Source organism: Rhagoletis pomonella, unplaced genomic scaffold (assembly GCF_013731165.1).
Source record: "Rhagoletis pomonella isolate Grant_MI unplaced genomic scaffold, Rhpom_1.0 Rhpom_scaffold_00002, whole genome shotgun sequence".
Lineage (NCBI taxonomy): Eukaryota > Metazoa > Arthropoda > Insecta > Diptera > Tephritidae > Rhagoletis > Rhagoletis pomonella.
This window is the reverse complement of record NW_023458556.1, coordinates 38329773-38342617: the sequence shown is the minus strand read 5'-3', so window position 1 is coordinate 38342617 and position 12845 is coordinate 38329773.

The following is a 12845-nucleotide window of genomic DNA, read 5'->3' as shown; positions in this document are numbered from 1 at the left end:
ATTATTTTGGCTCAAAAGGAAACATTTTGGCTATTATATAAGCATAATTACTACAATGGTAGGAAAAAAAAACATATGACCCCTGATGATTTACACTTATTTAACGGGTTTTCATGAAATGACGGCACTTAATACGCAAACTTGCTTAATGGCGCCAATTGTTGTGTAGAGTATGTATATGTGTAGGTATGTAAATTACTGTTTTCTCACTATTGACGTCTCAGAGACCAATAAAAGCGTTGCAGAAACTTCCAGATTTTGTTTTTGTAAAAGAGGCCAAAGTAAGCACAAAAGTGGCAGGGAAAGAGAAACATTATTATTTTTTTGTATGTACTTAAGTATTTTAAATAAAATAACGCGTAGTCCAAAAAAGCGCGTGTCATACGAAGCGCACACAGAGGCACGTTCTAATACAGAATAATGGCATGGATTCGCTGAGTGAAATAGGTACAAACATATGCAGATCTGTGCCAAATAATTCATATGCGAATAGCTTATGACACAACAACAGCTTACGCAAAAAAAAATCGAAACTTTCCCACTGTCTGTACAAACACGCAAAGTTTTGCGACTTTCAAATTTGAACGCCTATGCAAAAGAAACGCAAAAACGGAAACGAGCACAAAATGCGTTAATGACAGTGTGGCATGAATAAATGTTGACACACTTCTTACATACTCAAGCAGCCGAGTATCCAAGTACTTAAACTCAAAATGAAATAAAACAGCAAACCCATTTCGCGGGGCACAATCGCAGCTTCGCAGCAATGAGATCGTCGCCTAACAAAAATTAGACTTTGTTGTTGCGGCAGCGCGTTGATTTGAATTGATTTTCGATTTTTGTAGCCTTTTTTGCTACATTTGTTTTACTCTTATTTGCACAAAAACCAAGCATTGTAAATTCATATTAAAACTAACTATTCGTACAAACACTGCCAAGTGCAAATACGCCATTCACGCCAGTGTTGTGCCACTTAAAGGCCAAATGAGTCACACATAAAAAACATGATTTGGTGGAAAATATCCGCATTACGTTCTGAAATGTAGGAATAACAAATACAAACATACATACATGTGTTTAAACAACCAACAACTTTTTGGCATGAAATGAGATTTTTTTTTTTTGGTTTTTGTGCTCATACAAAACAGGCACGCATACTTTGCGCTGCTTATATGCGACGAGAATCCTGGAAAACGGCATAGAAAACACAAAAAAAAAAAAACCTGCAGACGCTTAAATTTTTTGCGCTTTCTTTACTTTTTTCTTTTTTACTTTGTAACGATTTAACGATTTTCCCATGCGTTGTAACGCCAATTTTATGAGCACGAGCTGCGTTTTTTATTGCTATAATTATGCCGAAATATTTTTTAAAACACTAAATTTGTTTATTTTGCTATTTATAGGCGTTTTTGATAGAAAAGCGTGGATTTTGAAATTATTGCTTATTTTTTCGTAGAAATTTTTTGATTGCTATTTTTTATTTTGTTACTTTCTTGTATTAGTTGTAGTTGGTTAAATTTTCAAGTCACACAATTTTAATTAGATTTTCTAAACTTTTACACTTTACCAGCGTACATATTTATTAAATTTATATTCATTAATTATATTATTTAAAATTTAAATCACAAAAATCACTGTCTACGTTGCTGCTGTACGACGCCGCCACAACGTCTGACACACAAAACACGTAACACCGCAATGAGGCAGCGACAAGGCAATAGTCACAGGCACAGTCACAGTTGGCTCGGGCCAGTCCGCCAAACAGTCTCTGTCTCTGCAGAAGTATGTAGCAGAGGCAATAGCCGTGAAAGGGCCAAATAGAAGGAAAGTGGAAAAACAGAAAACGCCGAATAGCGAACAGCAAAGCACAACACAGCAGCAAACCGCATGCCAAAAACACTCACACATACACATACACACACACGCATAAGCAAGCAAATATCACGGCAGTCGGTCACATTGCATACGAACGTCAACACTAATATAATCGAAAACGCAGGCAAGCGGTCGCCTGAAAGGCGGCCAAGTTAAATGTCTACATACATACATACGCGGGCAGGCAAGTACTTACATATGTACATATGTATGTAGCTCCTTAGTCGGTTAGTAGTGTTGGTTGGATGCATCAGCGTGCACGTGTTTTTGCACTTACTTGCTGTTGTTGCACACGTGCGCGCGCATGCCGTGGAATGAAGCAAAAGAGCGCGAGAAAAGCAAAGGAGAGAGTGCTTAAAAAGAATTCGCAAAAAGAAAACAACAAAAACCAAACCGAAAGTAAAAGTAAAAGCAAAGGCGAATAAGAGAAAGACAGTGCAAATGTAGAGCAGTGGAGAGTGCAAGAGCTAGCAAAATACGAATTACGTAGCAGAATGTTGAATAGCGGGCAAGTGTGTTGAATTCGAATGAGTGTAGACAATACCCAGCAAAAAATCCGATTACCATAGAAATTAAAATGGAATCGAATTAGGCGATGGGAATCGCTTACCCTTTCGCTTAAAGCACGCATTATTTTAACATGCCAACACATGCCATTGGCCGTAATCCCTTATCCGCAGCATTACATTCGAACGAAGGGAGAACGTAGGGATAAACAGAATTCAGGGAAGCGAACAAAGAATGCCTTACAGAGAAACTAATGTAGAATGCCTAGATAAGTACATACTAATGTATATTAAATTCTAAACAGAAAATACAGATTGTCTCAAAAGATTATAATTAATTAAAATTTTTATAAATCAGTTTTTTATACATACATATGTATGTATTTAGGTATTTAGATCTTACTTAAAAATAGGTAAGCACATAGATACATATTTAATTAATCTGAAAGTTGTACTTCCTCACTCATGTATGTACTGCACTTCATTGACTGACTTCAACTTCGTTGTAAATTAAACATAGCAAAACATGATTTTTATGTGATGAAATTTTGCACAGAAAGTAACGGTAGAAAAGAATTTTTGGGTATGCACTCCATTTATCAGCTGACTACGGTGAAGCATTCTACTTTAAATTCCCCGTAATTAATCAAAGCAGCAAAATTAATAAAATATTGTAGAACATTATGCTCTGCATTACCGACAATGCCTCAAATAAGTGAAAAAAAAATAGAAGACATCATAGGCAATGCGTTCTAGAACACATTACCACTAAAAGCGATTACCGGTTTCGATTTTTTGCTGGGTACAAGCTCACCTACTTATACATATACATATATATAAGAAAATGGGTAACATTTTGCGGCAATTGGGCCTACAACCGGTAGCTAACAGAAGCCTGTTTTCTACTGCAAAGGAAGTGGTAAGGGAAATGTGGGCAACGGCTGTGCTGCATTACAGATTTCTACACTCATACATATGTATGTACATATGTTTGCCATTTTGTCATATTGTTGTTGCCACATTTTGCCACGTGGGAATTGGCATATGCCGTCCATGTCCATGTTCGAATAGCAAAATAATAACTATTTAGTATATACTGACATGTTTACTTAATAATGCACACATACATTTGTACATATCTGCTAAATTTGTTGCCGCTGAGGGAGCGCAGAGCCATCGGATTATACTAAATAAATGAATGTAGATATTATAATAGGTGCACTAATATGCAACGTAAAAGCATTTATTGCCATGAGCTGCTAGTTAAACCTTGATTATTAGCAGGTTTATTACACATTACACTAAGTCACTTTACAAATAAATGAAAATATGCAGTTATGTATAGCCGCATGTGCATTAATAGCTAAAAATATATACGTTACTCATACGCACTGGCGTCCGGGAATTATATCAGATTTATTTTAGTTTTAAAAGCTTGTTGCGTATGTAATAAGTTAAGTGAATGTGATTATTCAGTCAGTTATAGCATTTGAATATTAATTTCTAGATTCCCTTACATGCTTGATGGTAATGTAAGTCGTAAGAAACTGAGTTGACTAAATTTTATAGACATTACACAGCTTGCTTCTACTATACTGCCTAAGCTAGTTTGGCCGAGTTCAACAGAGCTCGCCAGTCGTTTCTCTTCTGTGTCAACTGAAGCCAATTTGGAATTCCAAGTCTTTCTCCACTTGAAGCATCGGAGTCCATTCGAATGACATGGCCAAGTCAGCTCGTATAAGTATTTGTCTTCGTATTCATACTTGACATTGTATATAGTAATGTTAGTATTAAAAATTTGGATGCAAATAATAATGGTAATGGTAATTGGAATGTTAATGGTAATTCTAATAGTAATTATAATGGCAATGGTAGTAGTAATGGTACTTGTATTAGTATTCCTGACTTCATCTTCATCTACGTATTCGTATTTGTGTTTATTTAAGTCTTCGAGTCCGCATTCGACTTCAGGTTCATGCTCATCTTCGCCTTCGTATTCAATCTCGCATTCGTGTTAGTCCTTGTATTCATCTTCGCGTTCCTCTATATGTTCGTCTTCGCGTTGGCCTTCGTGTCGGAGTTTGTCTTGGTATTTGTGTATGTCATTTTGTTCTTTTTCGTATTTGCATTCGGCTTGGTATTCGTCTTTCTTTGGTCTTCGTACTCATCTTAGTAAATAACAAGTAAATTTAGCAAAAAAAACCGATTTCAATTCTCATTTAAAAATATAAGATTATCGTTAATTTCTTCATGATGCCATGGTCAGATTTAAACCAAGATAGTATGGGACCACCTGTGAGATAACACCTTTCTTCTAAACAAGAATTATAGAAATCGGTTAACGTAAAAAAACATTCCATCGAATTGATAACCTTCTCCATTTTGTGAAGTCGGTTAAAAAAATACCAACTTTTTCTATCAGTTTATCCTTTAGAACAGAGGTTCCCAAAATTTTTTTCCCCGTAGACCCCCTTTGACCTTACAAAAAATGTGAAGACTAGCTCTAACGATGTAAATTTGCATCGCGGGTAAGTTTCAAAACTAAATTCGGAGTGGCAAAAATAAAAATAACATATTTTCTTGTGTTCTTTTTATTAAGAAAATGTGATTAAATACTTCCAAGTTTAGAAAACAGTGCTCGTAAAGCGATCAAATACTCTCTCGCTCTGAGGAGTTATATTTTTTAAGAGAACTTCGAGCGCTAGCGTTATTTGCATTCTCTTCACCATAACTTCCTCACATGTTCGACTCACTCATGAATTTGCACGTGGCTTATTCGTAGAATAGTATGTTTGTGTTGATGCCATAATTTTTATTTTTATCGCTCCGAGTTTTAAAGAGATGCGAATGCCTGGTTTGAGCCAGTTCTGGTCAAATGGTTAGATGTCTCATTACCAGATACTCCCAAGTGACCTGGTACTAAGAGTAAAGCAAGATCGTTATGTTTACCAACATAAAATAATATCATGAGTCGATACTTGCATTGCCGAACTAGTTTGGAGGTACTTAGATAGAGGGCTGGCCAATGCCTTAAGTGCAGCCTGGCTGTCACTTCAGATATGTAGACTCCTTCCCCTCTACCTATTTTCCACCAAGTTGTCCATGGCTTTGAGGATTGAAAATACCTCATACTGGAAGACTGGGGTATATTCACCAAGAGAAAAGTGAAGCTTATTCCCATTAACTTCGAAAAAGACCCCAGATCTTGACCCAGAGTCAGTTTTGAAGCCATCAGTGAAGATTCGACAATGTATGAGTGGGGGATCAGTGCTGAATTAAACCAGCGCTCAGCGTCAGGGAACTCAACATTACAGAATCTCTTTAACAAAGGTAATGGTGGCGTACTATTCTATAGCATGGACACAAGTGTGGCCTTTAAGGCTTCCCCACGTAAGAAGACACAATGTGACGGTAAGTGTAGCAGTGCGTCAAGAGCACTACACACCACTCAAAAACAAAAAAAGTTAAATAAAGAGGATATCAAGCAACCATTTTGGTTCTTTACTATCGATAAATTTTCGTGGACCCCCACTTACAACTCTTGGACCACCATATTTTTTTCACGCCAACGTAGACCCCTGTCGAGTCTCCCGTGGACCCCTGCGGGTACACCTGGACCACTTTGGGAATCACTGCTTTAGAACAATGCCGGCCACACAAATACTAAAGCATTTAAATAAGTGTGCGTGTCAAGCTTGTGAGAAGCGAAACCATAAATTACAATGTGCATATTTTGGCCGGCATTGCTTTAGAACGTTCGATTTCTGGCCAATTTATGTTAAACTAATAAAATCAAAAATGAAAGTTATATCAGCAAAATCTAAGTTGCGCTATAAAGCCTAAAAATTTACCCAAAATTTCCCGCCATTTTTTTCTCATTTTTTTTAATGCCGCACCTTTAAGAAAATCGCTTCATTACAACTAAATAATCTGAGTGTGATATCGTATGGAATTTCCAAACAGAAATTAAAAGAAAAATTATTCCTCAAATGATATACTATACATATATGTATGTACGTACCTACCTACCTGAAACCATTCTGGGTAGTAAGTATATGCTGATAACTAGCTTCAGGATTGACCATAAGGATCAATTGATATTTCGATATCCAGCTGATTTTTGATCCTTTTTTACCCAATAACAGCATGCGGTGAACTTTGAAAAATAATTTGATTCAACAATTGAACTTAAAAACAAAATTTAATGCGTTTCTGGTTTTTTTAACAATTGAAATGGATTCCTTGATACAAGAATTGCAAAACTATGTATTTAAAACTTTTTAAAAGTTGCATTGCAGACTGGTTTCTGCTCAAAAAAAGATAATATTTCAAATCTTCTATATATGAAGGTAATTCTAAAAAACGAGGTAATTATTCTATCCGACGAGAAATTTTTCCTCATTCTCCATCTCAAAAGCTTTAAAATAGGGTTACACTTATGTATTTCGCCCTCTATTCTCGTTCTGGAGATAATTAATTTTGTCTTCTTTTTTCAAAATTAGAACACAGTGCGGCGTTTCCGTACGAATCGAATATAGCTCTCTCCTACCAAATCGCACATATAATACTATACAGAATTATTTCAAAATTATTTCAATTCATACAGTTGGTATACGAAAAGACGGGTAGAAAGACACAAATTTTGCCATTTTTGGGAAGTTAAGTCATCTGTTAGGCTGAATATATTCTACTCATTAAGCTTATTAATTACATTATTAAATCCCCAAAAACGCAAATTTTGAATTACGTCACGACATTTGAATGGGTGTTTTAAGAAGCTCAGATTAAAAAAAAAAATCTTTGATGACTTTGTTAAGCTCATTCAAGCTGAGTGCTCTTTAAACATAACTGCGCCTTCATGCCATTGAAAACTTGAACTTTTCATCTGTCGAGTAACAGTAAACTGCATATCTGCATTCATGGTTTACCAATCCAGCGAAGCTTTCTGTAATGCAGCAGCAACTTTTCGGATGCTGCAATTATAAACTTTTGCGCACGCTGCAGTGTACAGATGTGTAATATGCAGCTTTCAATATTTAATGTGCAGCTGTTAAGTGTTTAATTTAGGCGCAGACCCCAAAACCAACAATGTTTCACAGGGTGCTTGCATTGCTGCAATTGAAATATTTAGTAGGTGTCAAGGAAGCAATCATGTATTGGATAAATCTTTTTTAACACTTGTTTAAATTTTAGCAATCAAATTTAGGTGACAGACAATAACATTTAATAATGCTGCTCAGAAGGTTGCATTTTCTTAAAATAAATATTGTGTAGATTTTAGTCAATTGCCACAGAAGAGAAACGACTGGCATGCTGTTTTGGACTCTGCCAAAATCGCTTACGCGGTTACAGCGCCAATAAAGAAAACGGGTTTAGTTTTAAAGCTGCAGCTGAGTAACAGACTTTTTATAAATTAAAATTCACTTACTTTCTTTTTGTTCAGTTTTCCAATATCTTTGCTAGCCCTTCAATTCACATTTAAATGCTCTTAATAATTTTTGTATAACTGCTGAAAATTAAGACATAAATTTATCGCTGATTACAGGCTGCGCTTTTGGTTATGTGCAAAGCGAACTTACTCGTGCATGCAAACATTAATTAGAGTGAGGAAGCAAAACGGCGCTCTTAGAGCGATTCAATTAATGGATTTCAGATCAATTAGTTGGCGTACTCAATTGCTTAAAAAAAACTGCAGTGTGTATTGTGTATTTTGTGGAAAGTGATGCATTTACGTATAAAGATAGATGTATTTTTTTAATTCACCTTTACTGTTCATAAAATTAAAAGTTTTAGTAAGCGCTGATTTTTTTTCCTAAGTAGCGTAATAACACATGCCAAAAAAAGTTAAACAACGATAAAGATATTAGATTGGCTGCAGTTTTCGAGCAAATTAGGTTTAAAGTGTCCGAAAGCACAAAAAACAAGAGTTAAAAACAAACGAAAATCGTGCGCACTGGTCAAAAAATCTGTTTCGAATTGCTTTCAGTGTTCGGACCATAATTTTTGGATTTTGAGTATTAAATGACAGTACTTAGGCTTTCATATCTTCTCACACAGAGAGATATATTGCATCAATTTATTTTTTTACAGAGGCTCGAAGATGTCCTAAAACGGGGTTTTGGGCTCGTTTAAATCTCAGTTGCTCGAAAACAAGAGCCAATCAAAAATCTTTACGACCGGATTCGGATTCTACGGGAAAACTCCTATAAGAATCGACTACAATATTTTACTCAACAGAATTTTGCTGGGCAGTGTCAGTAAACTTGATATTTATGCAAGACATTGTTGTCACTCATACGCCACGGCCAACGGATACGATGCTAAGGCTACGGTTCACCAGACTTATTTAAGGCCAGTATGCAGCTCTTATGAAAAGCAAAAACTCTATATAAAATGGCAGTACGTAGTTCTTAAGAAATTTACTACGCTTTCTACTACGGTTTTCTAAAGCTTTTTGTGAAAAAAAAGCACAAGGCAACCCACGCTTGCAACAGAAATATATATATGCCCTTTCCATTAGTTCTTGAGGAACGAGTGAGGCATCAGGCTGGTAAAGTATCAGATGTCAAAATTCCATGAAAACACACACGAAATAATGGCAATTTTTTTCTTGACCGTTTTCTTGAGAGCTGCATTCTGGCCTTTAAGTGGATATAAATTTAAATTAAATTTTTTTAATACTCAATTAAATTTCTTCATTTTCAATAAGCTTTTTATTTAAGTGAGTTGAAATATGGCATCACCGTGCTAAAAGTGGTAGTAAAAGTAGGTATGCAATATTGTAGACCGAAAATGGAAAACTCACGGACCAATAGAAATATAATATAATGTCTTATTTATGAGTCTCCATGTCGCTCTCGTCCAATTGCTTTAAACCATATTTTATTTTCCGCGATGCTTGCAGAATGAATTTGATTTGTGTATATTGATTTAAATTGACTGGTGAAGCAAAAATTTCGAAAACCATAATAATTTCCACTTAAATTGAATACACTGTACGAAAGCAGAAAAAAAAAGAAAATTAATATACTCGCAGAACTGGGTACCAAATAAGGTAAAATTGTGTGTTGATGTTGGTTTTTGAGAACGAAAAATGACACTGAAGATGGCACAATGCCGAAACCGGTTTGTCTGCAAACAAAACTTGACAAGGGATGACGGAAATTCGTTCCAAAATAAATAAAATTGTGTGTTAAGTTTTTTTTCTTTAACGTCAGAGTTTTGCTCAAAAGGACTTTGAAATGTATGATTTATTAAAAAAAATTGTTTAAAAATTCAGCACAATGAGGAACATAAATATGGGCGTGAAAAGGAAAAATTCTCTAGAATTGAAACAGATTAAATTTTTTGGGGCACAGGAAAAAATGGGTATTGAAAAGTCCCCATCCATCCCAAATCTACTTGATTTATTACCGGTCGGCCTATGCAACTCCCATGCCATGGCGTATGATTGACAACAATGGCTATTATCAATATTAACATTTAGAGATATGTAGTCGCTTTAACTTTTCTGTTTATTAATTTATTGTTACGGTTCGAAAGCAAAGTTGTATCTAGGGATATTTGAATTTATTAGACTAAAGATGTACTCTTAGCTGTCAGGTTCTTAAGGATATATCCCACTTTAAACTTGCATCATACCTAAAAATATTAGGAAGAAATTTCGAATTGCCGTTTTTAGAAACTGGCCTAGAACGAAAATTTGTATGACTCTAAATTCTCTCAAAATAATCTTTCTAACTAGGGAATTTTTTCGCTAACCAGTTTAGTGCACATCATCGAAATGATAGTGGAAGCCTCTCCTTATATGCGCAAACTATTTAAATCACTGCAAAAGGAACACATGCAATGCCTTGGGCAGCCATTTTTTGATTCAATTAATTTCCTCTAAAATTTCCTGTAAAATCGGCTCATGTAATGTGGTGATGAGATCAGCCTTCGAAGCATTGGCTAAAGGTTTTATCAATCGATTTGCCTAAGCCCATAAATATTTGGCGCTTACACATTTTCTAGTGCTTGGCCGAGGTTTGCTTTGGAGAATTACAATCAGGGGTTTGCCATTGCCTGCACAGGGGTGACCGCTATAAGAAAAACACTTTTTTATTTGGCTAAAACCAAAAAATCCACCACAGACCAGTTATTTACCATCCGCTCGAACTTTTAAAAGTCTTGCGACTGGCCGTTAGCCCCGCTATATTTTTCTTAATTTCTTTAAAAGTTCCACTGTTGTTTTATTTGCCATAATGCGACCTTATTTTCCTAACATTTTTTCAGTGTTGAAGGTTGTCCCACCGTGCATCTGATGAGTCTGAGTGGACAGTTTGTTGCCTCTGCATCGAATTCATCATTTTCGTATAGGTTCCTATACCGGTAAATAAGTTGAGAGAAATATGAATCTATTTACTTGGCCGTCGAGCTTAACGTGCACTCTGACTATTTTAGACTTAGTTGTCGGTGGGGCAAGTGCCAGAAGAAATTGTATGCTTTGTGTAGCCCCTTGAAATTTTTTTCCCTAAGCTCTGCAAGATCCTCTCGATTCCCAGTACTTGAGCGTGGAAAGTGCTAGAAAGGTTCGGTAGTCTGAAAGAGAGAAAGAGATACTCAACATCTCAGGGAATATACCGCACCCCCATTTTATTTATTTATTTTGATCCATTACTATGTATTTCAGTGGAATCCTCTTCAAATATTCTGTCCCTGCTCTAATCCATAACAGAAGGTGACTTCACCCGAAAGTGTTTCCTGAAATCCATCGTAGGACTTAGTAGGAATTTCCAGTTGGCGTCAGCTGGCACATAGGATAAACTGCTTTGTTAAACTCAGCGAAATTAGCTTAAGCGAAATTCAAAAAATGATATCTAAGTACAAACAGCTTGGAAAAGTCTAATAAAAATTGCTTTACCATAATAAAAAGCAGTCGTTGTAAAAAGTGCGTGCATTTGTTGAGAATGAATGCAGCTGATTGTTGACAGGCAGACATTACCGATGCACCTGTACAGCGGCGCGGTAATTCCTGTGTCCTTGTCCGTGTGCCTGTGTGTGAGCGTGATTTTAACTGCGTTTTTTAGCTGCTCGACAGCAGACATATTGTCCTACACTTGTTTATTGTCGTTTGCTATTTTCCTGAATTCCTTTGGGTATACGCTTTTGAATTTTATTTAATACCTTTTTCACTCCTTTTATGTTCCTTAATTTTTTTTGCCTTTAGTTTAGTTTGTGAGTATACCTAGCGGCTGTTTTGGGACATAGTTTCCTCATTTCTGTTTTGTAAAAGTGCAATAACAAATTGTTGAAGCCTACAACGCGAACAAAAGCAGCTGTAGAGAAGGAAAAAAATCCGCGCATAACAAGTAATAACAGGGATGCATTATCGTTGAAGAAAAAAGATGCAGCACTCGCATTCTCGCGGTTTCATGTAATAGTAGTTGACGCATGTACATACATACATACATGTGTAGTTAGTATGTAGTAGTGTGGCAAAGAATTACATACATATGTATGCAAGTGTATCCACCAGCTGGGTAATGGCATTTTCGCGTCTACTTTCGCCCCTTAATGGCAAAAGTATGTTTGGTAAGTAGAGTACACACTTCCAAAAACTGTTATAAACTTATAAGTAGGTACATATATACATATGTATTCAAAGGTTTGTGTGTAGAGCGTAGCGAAATTACGAAATTTTAAACAGAGACTGAAGAAAAAAGTAATTCTCCGGCCATGTTCTCAATCACTGTGGGTGCAGTGGCAAACGCTTTGCAGAATAGTTCGTTGGCTGCCAACGGAATTCGCGAAGGTTGGCGGTAAGAGGCGGAAAAAACTATGGACTGCATTAACCAACAAATAAAACTAGAAAAGTAAGGGATGCAAGCGTTCCCAGCGTTAAAGTAGAGTAGGAGGGTTCAGTGCGCCGAGTTTGCGCTCATTTGGCTTGAATTCAAAGGCATTGCACTGCTGTTGTTACTTTCGCACTTCGTTGCCAATTGCGAGTATGGTTGGGTTAATTAAAATGTGTAGTTAATTTTTTGAGCAGAGCGAGAATGATAAGTTTTTTTGTCATTTTTTTAAATTTAGTTAGTTGTTTATACGTAAGTAAATATTATATTTGCCTACGCTTAGTTGTCGGGATATGCAATTTTTCGTATATGAATTGGTCTTAGTTTTTAAATTTGTTGCCAAATTTTTGTTATGTAGAAAATCGGGTTGATTTTTTAATAATTTTTTTTTACGGAAGGTGTTGGGCATTTTCTTCCATATAAAGTATGCTCGACAATTTATTTTATATGGAAAAAAATGCCTATCACCTCCAGCAAAAAAAAAACAGAAATATTAAAAATCAACGCAATTTTCTAGCGTCTTGAAATTTGCGCTTTATTCTACTAAAATTTATAAGTCATATTTATGAACCAATTTTCGTAGACCAAAAATAACTGTTAAATATATCAATATTTTTATATTTAGATCATT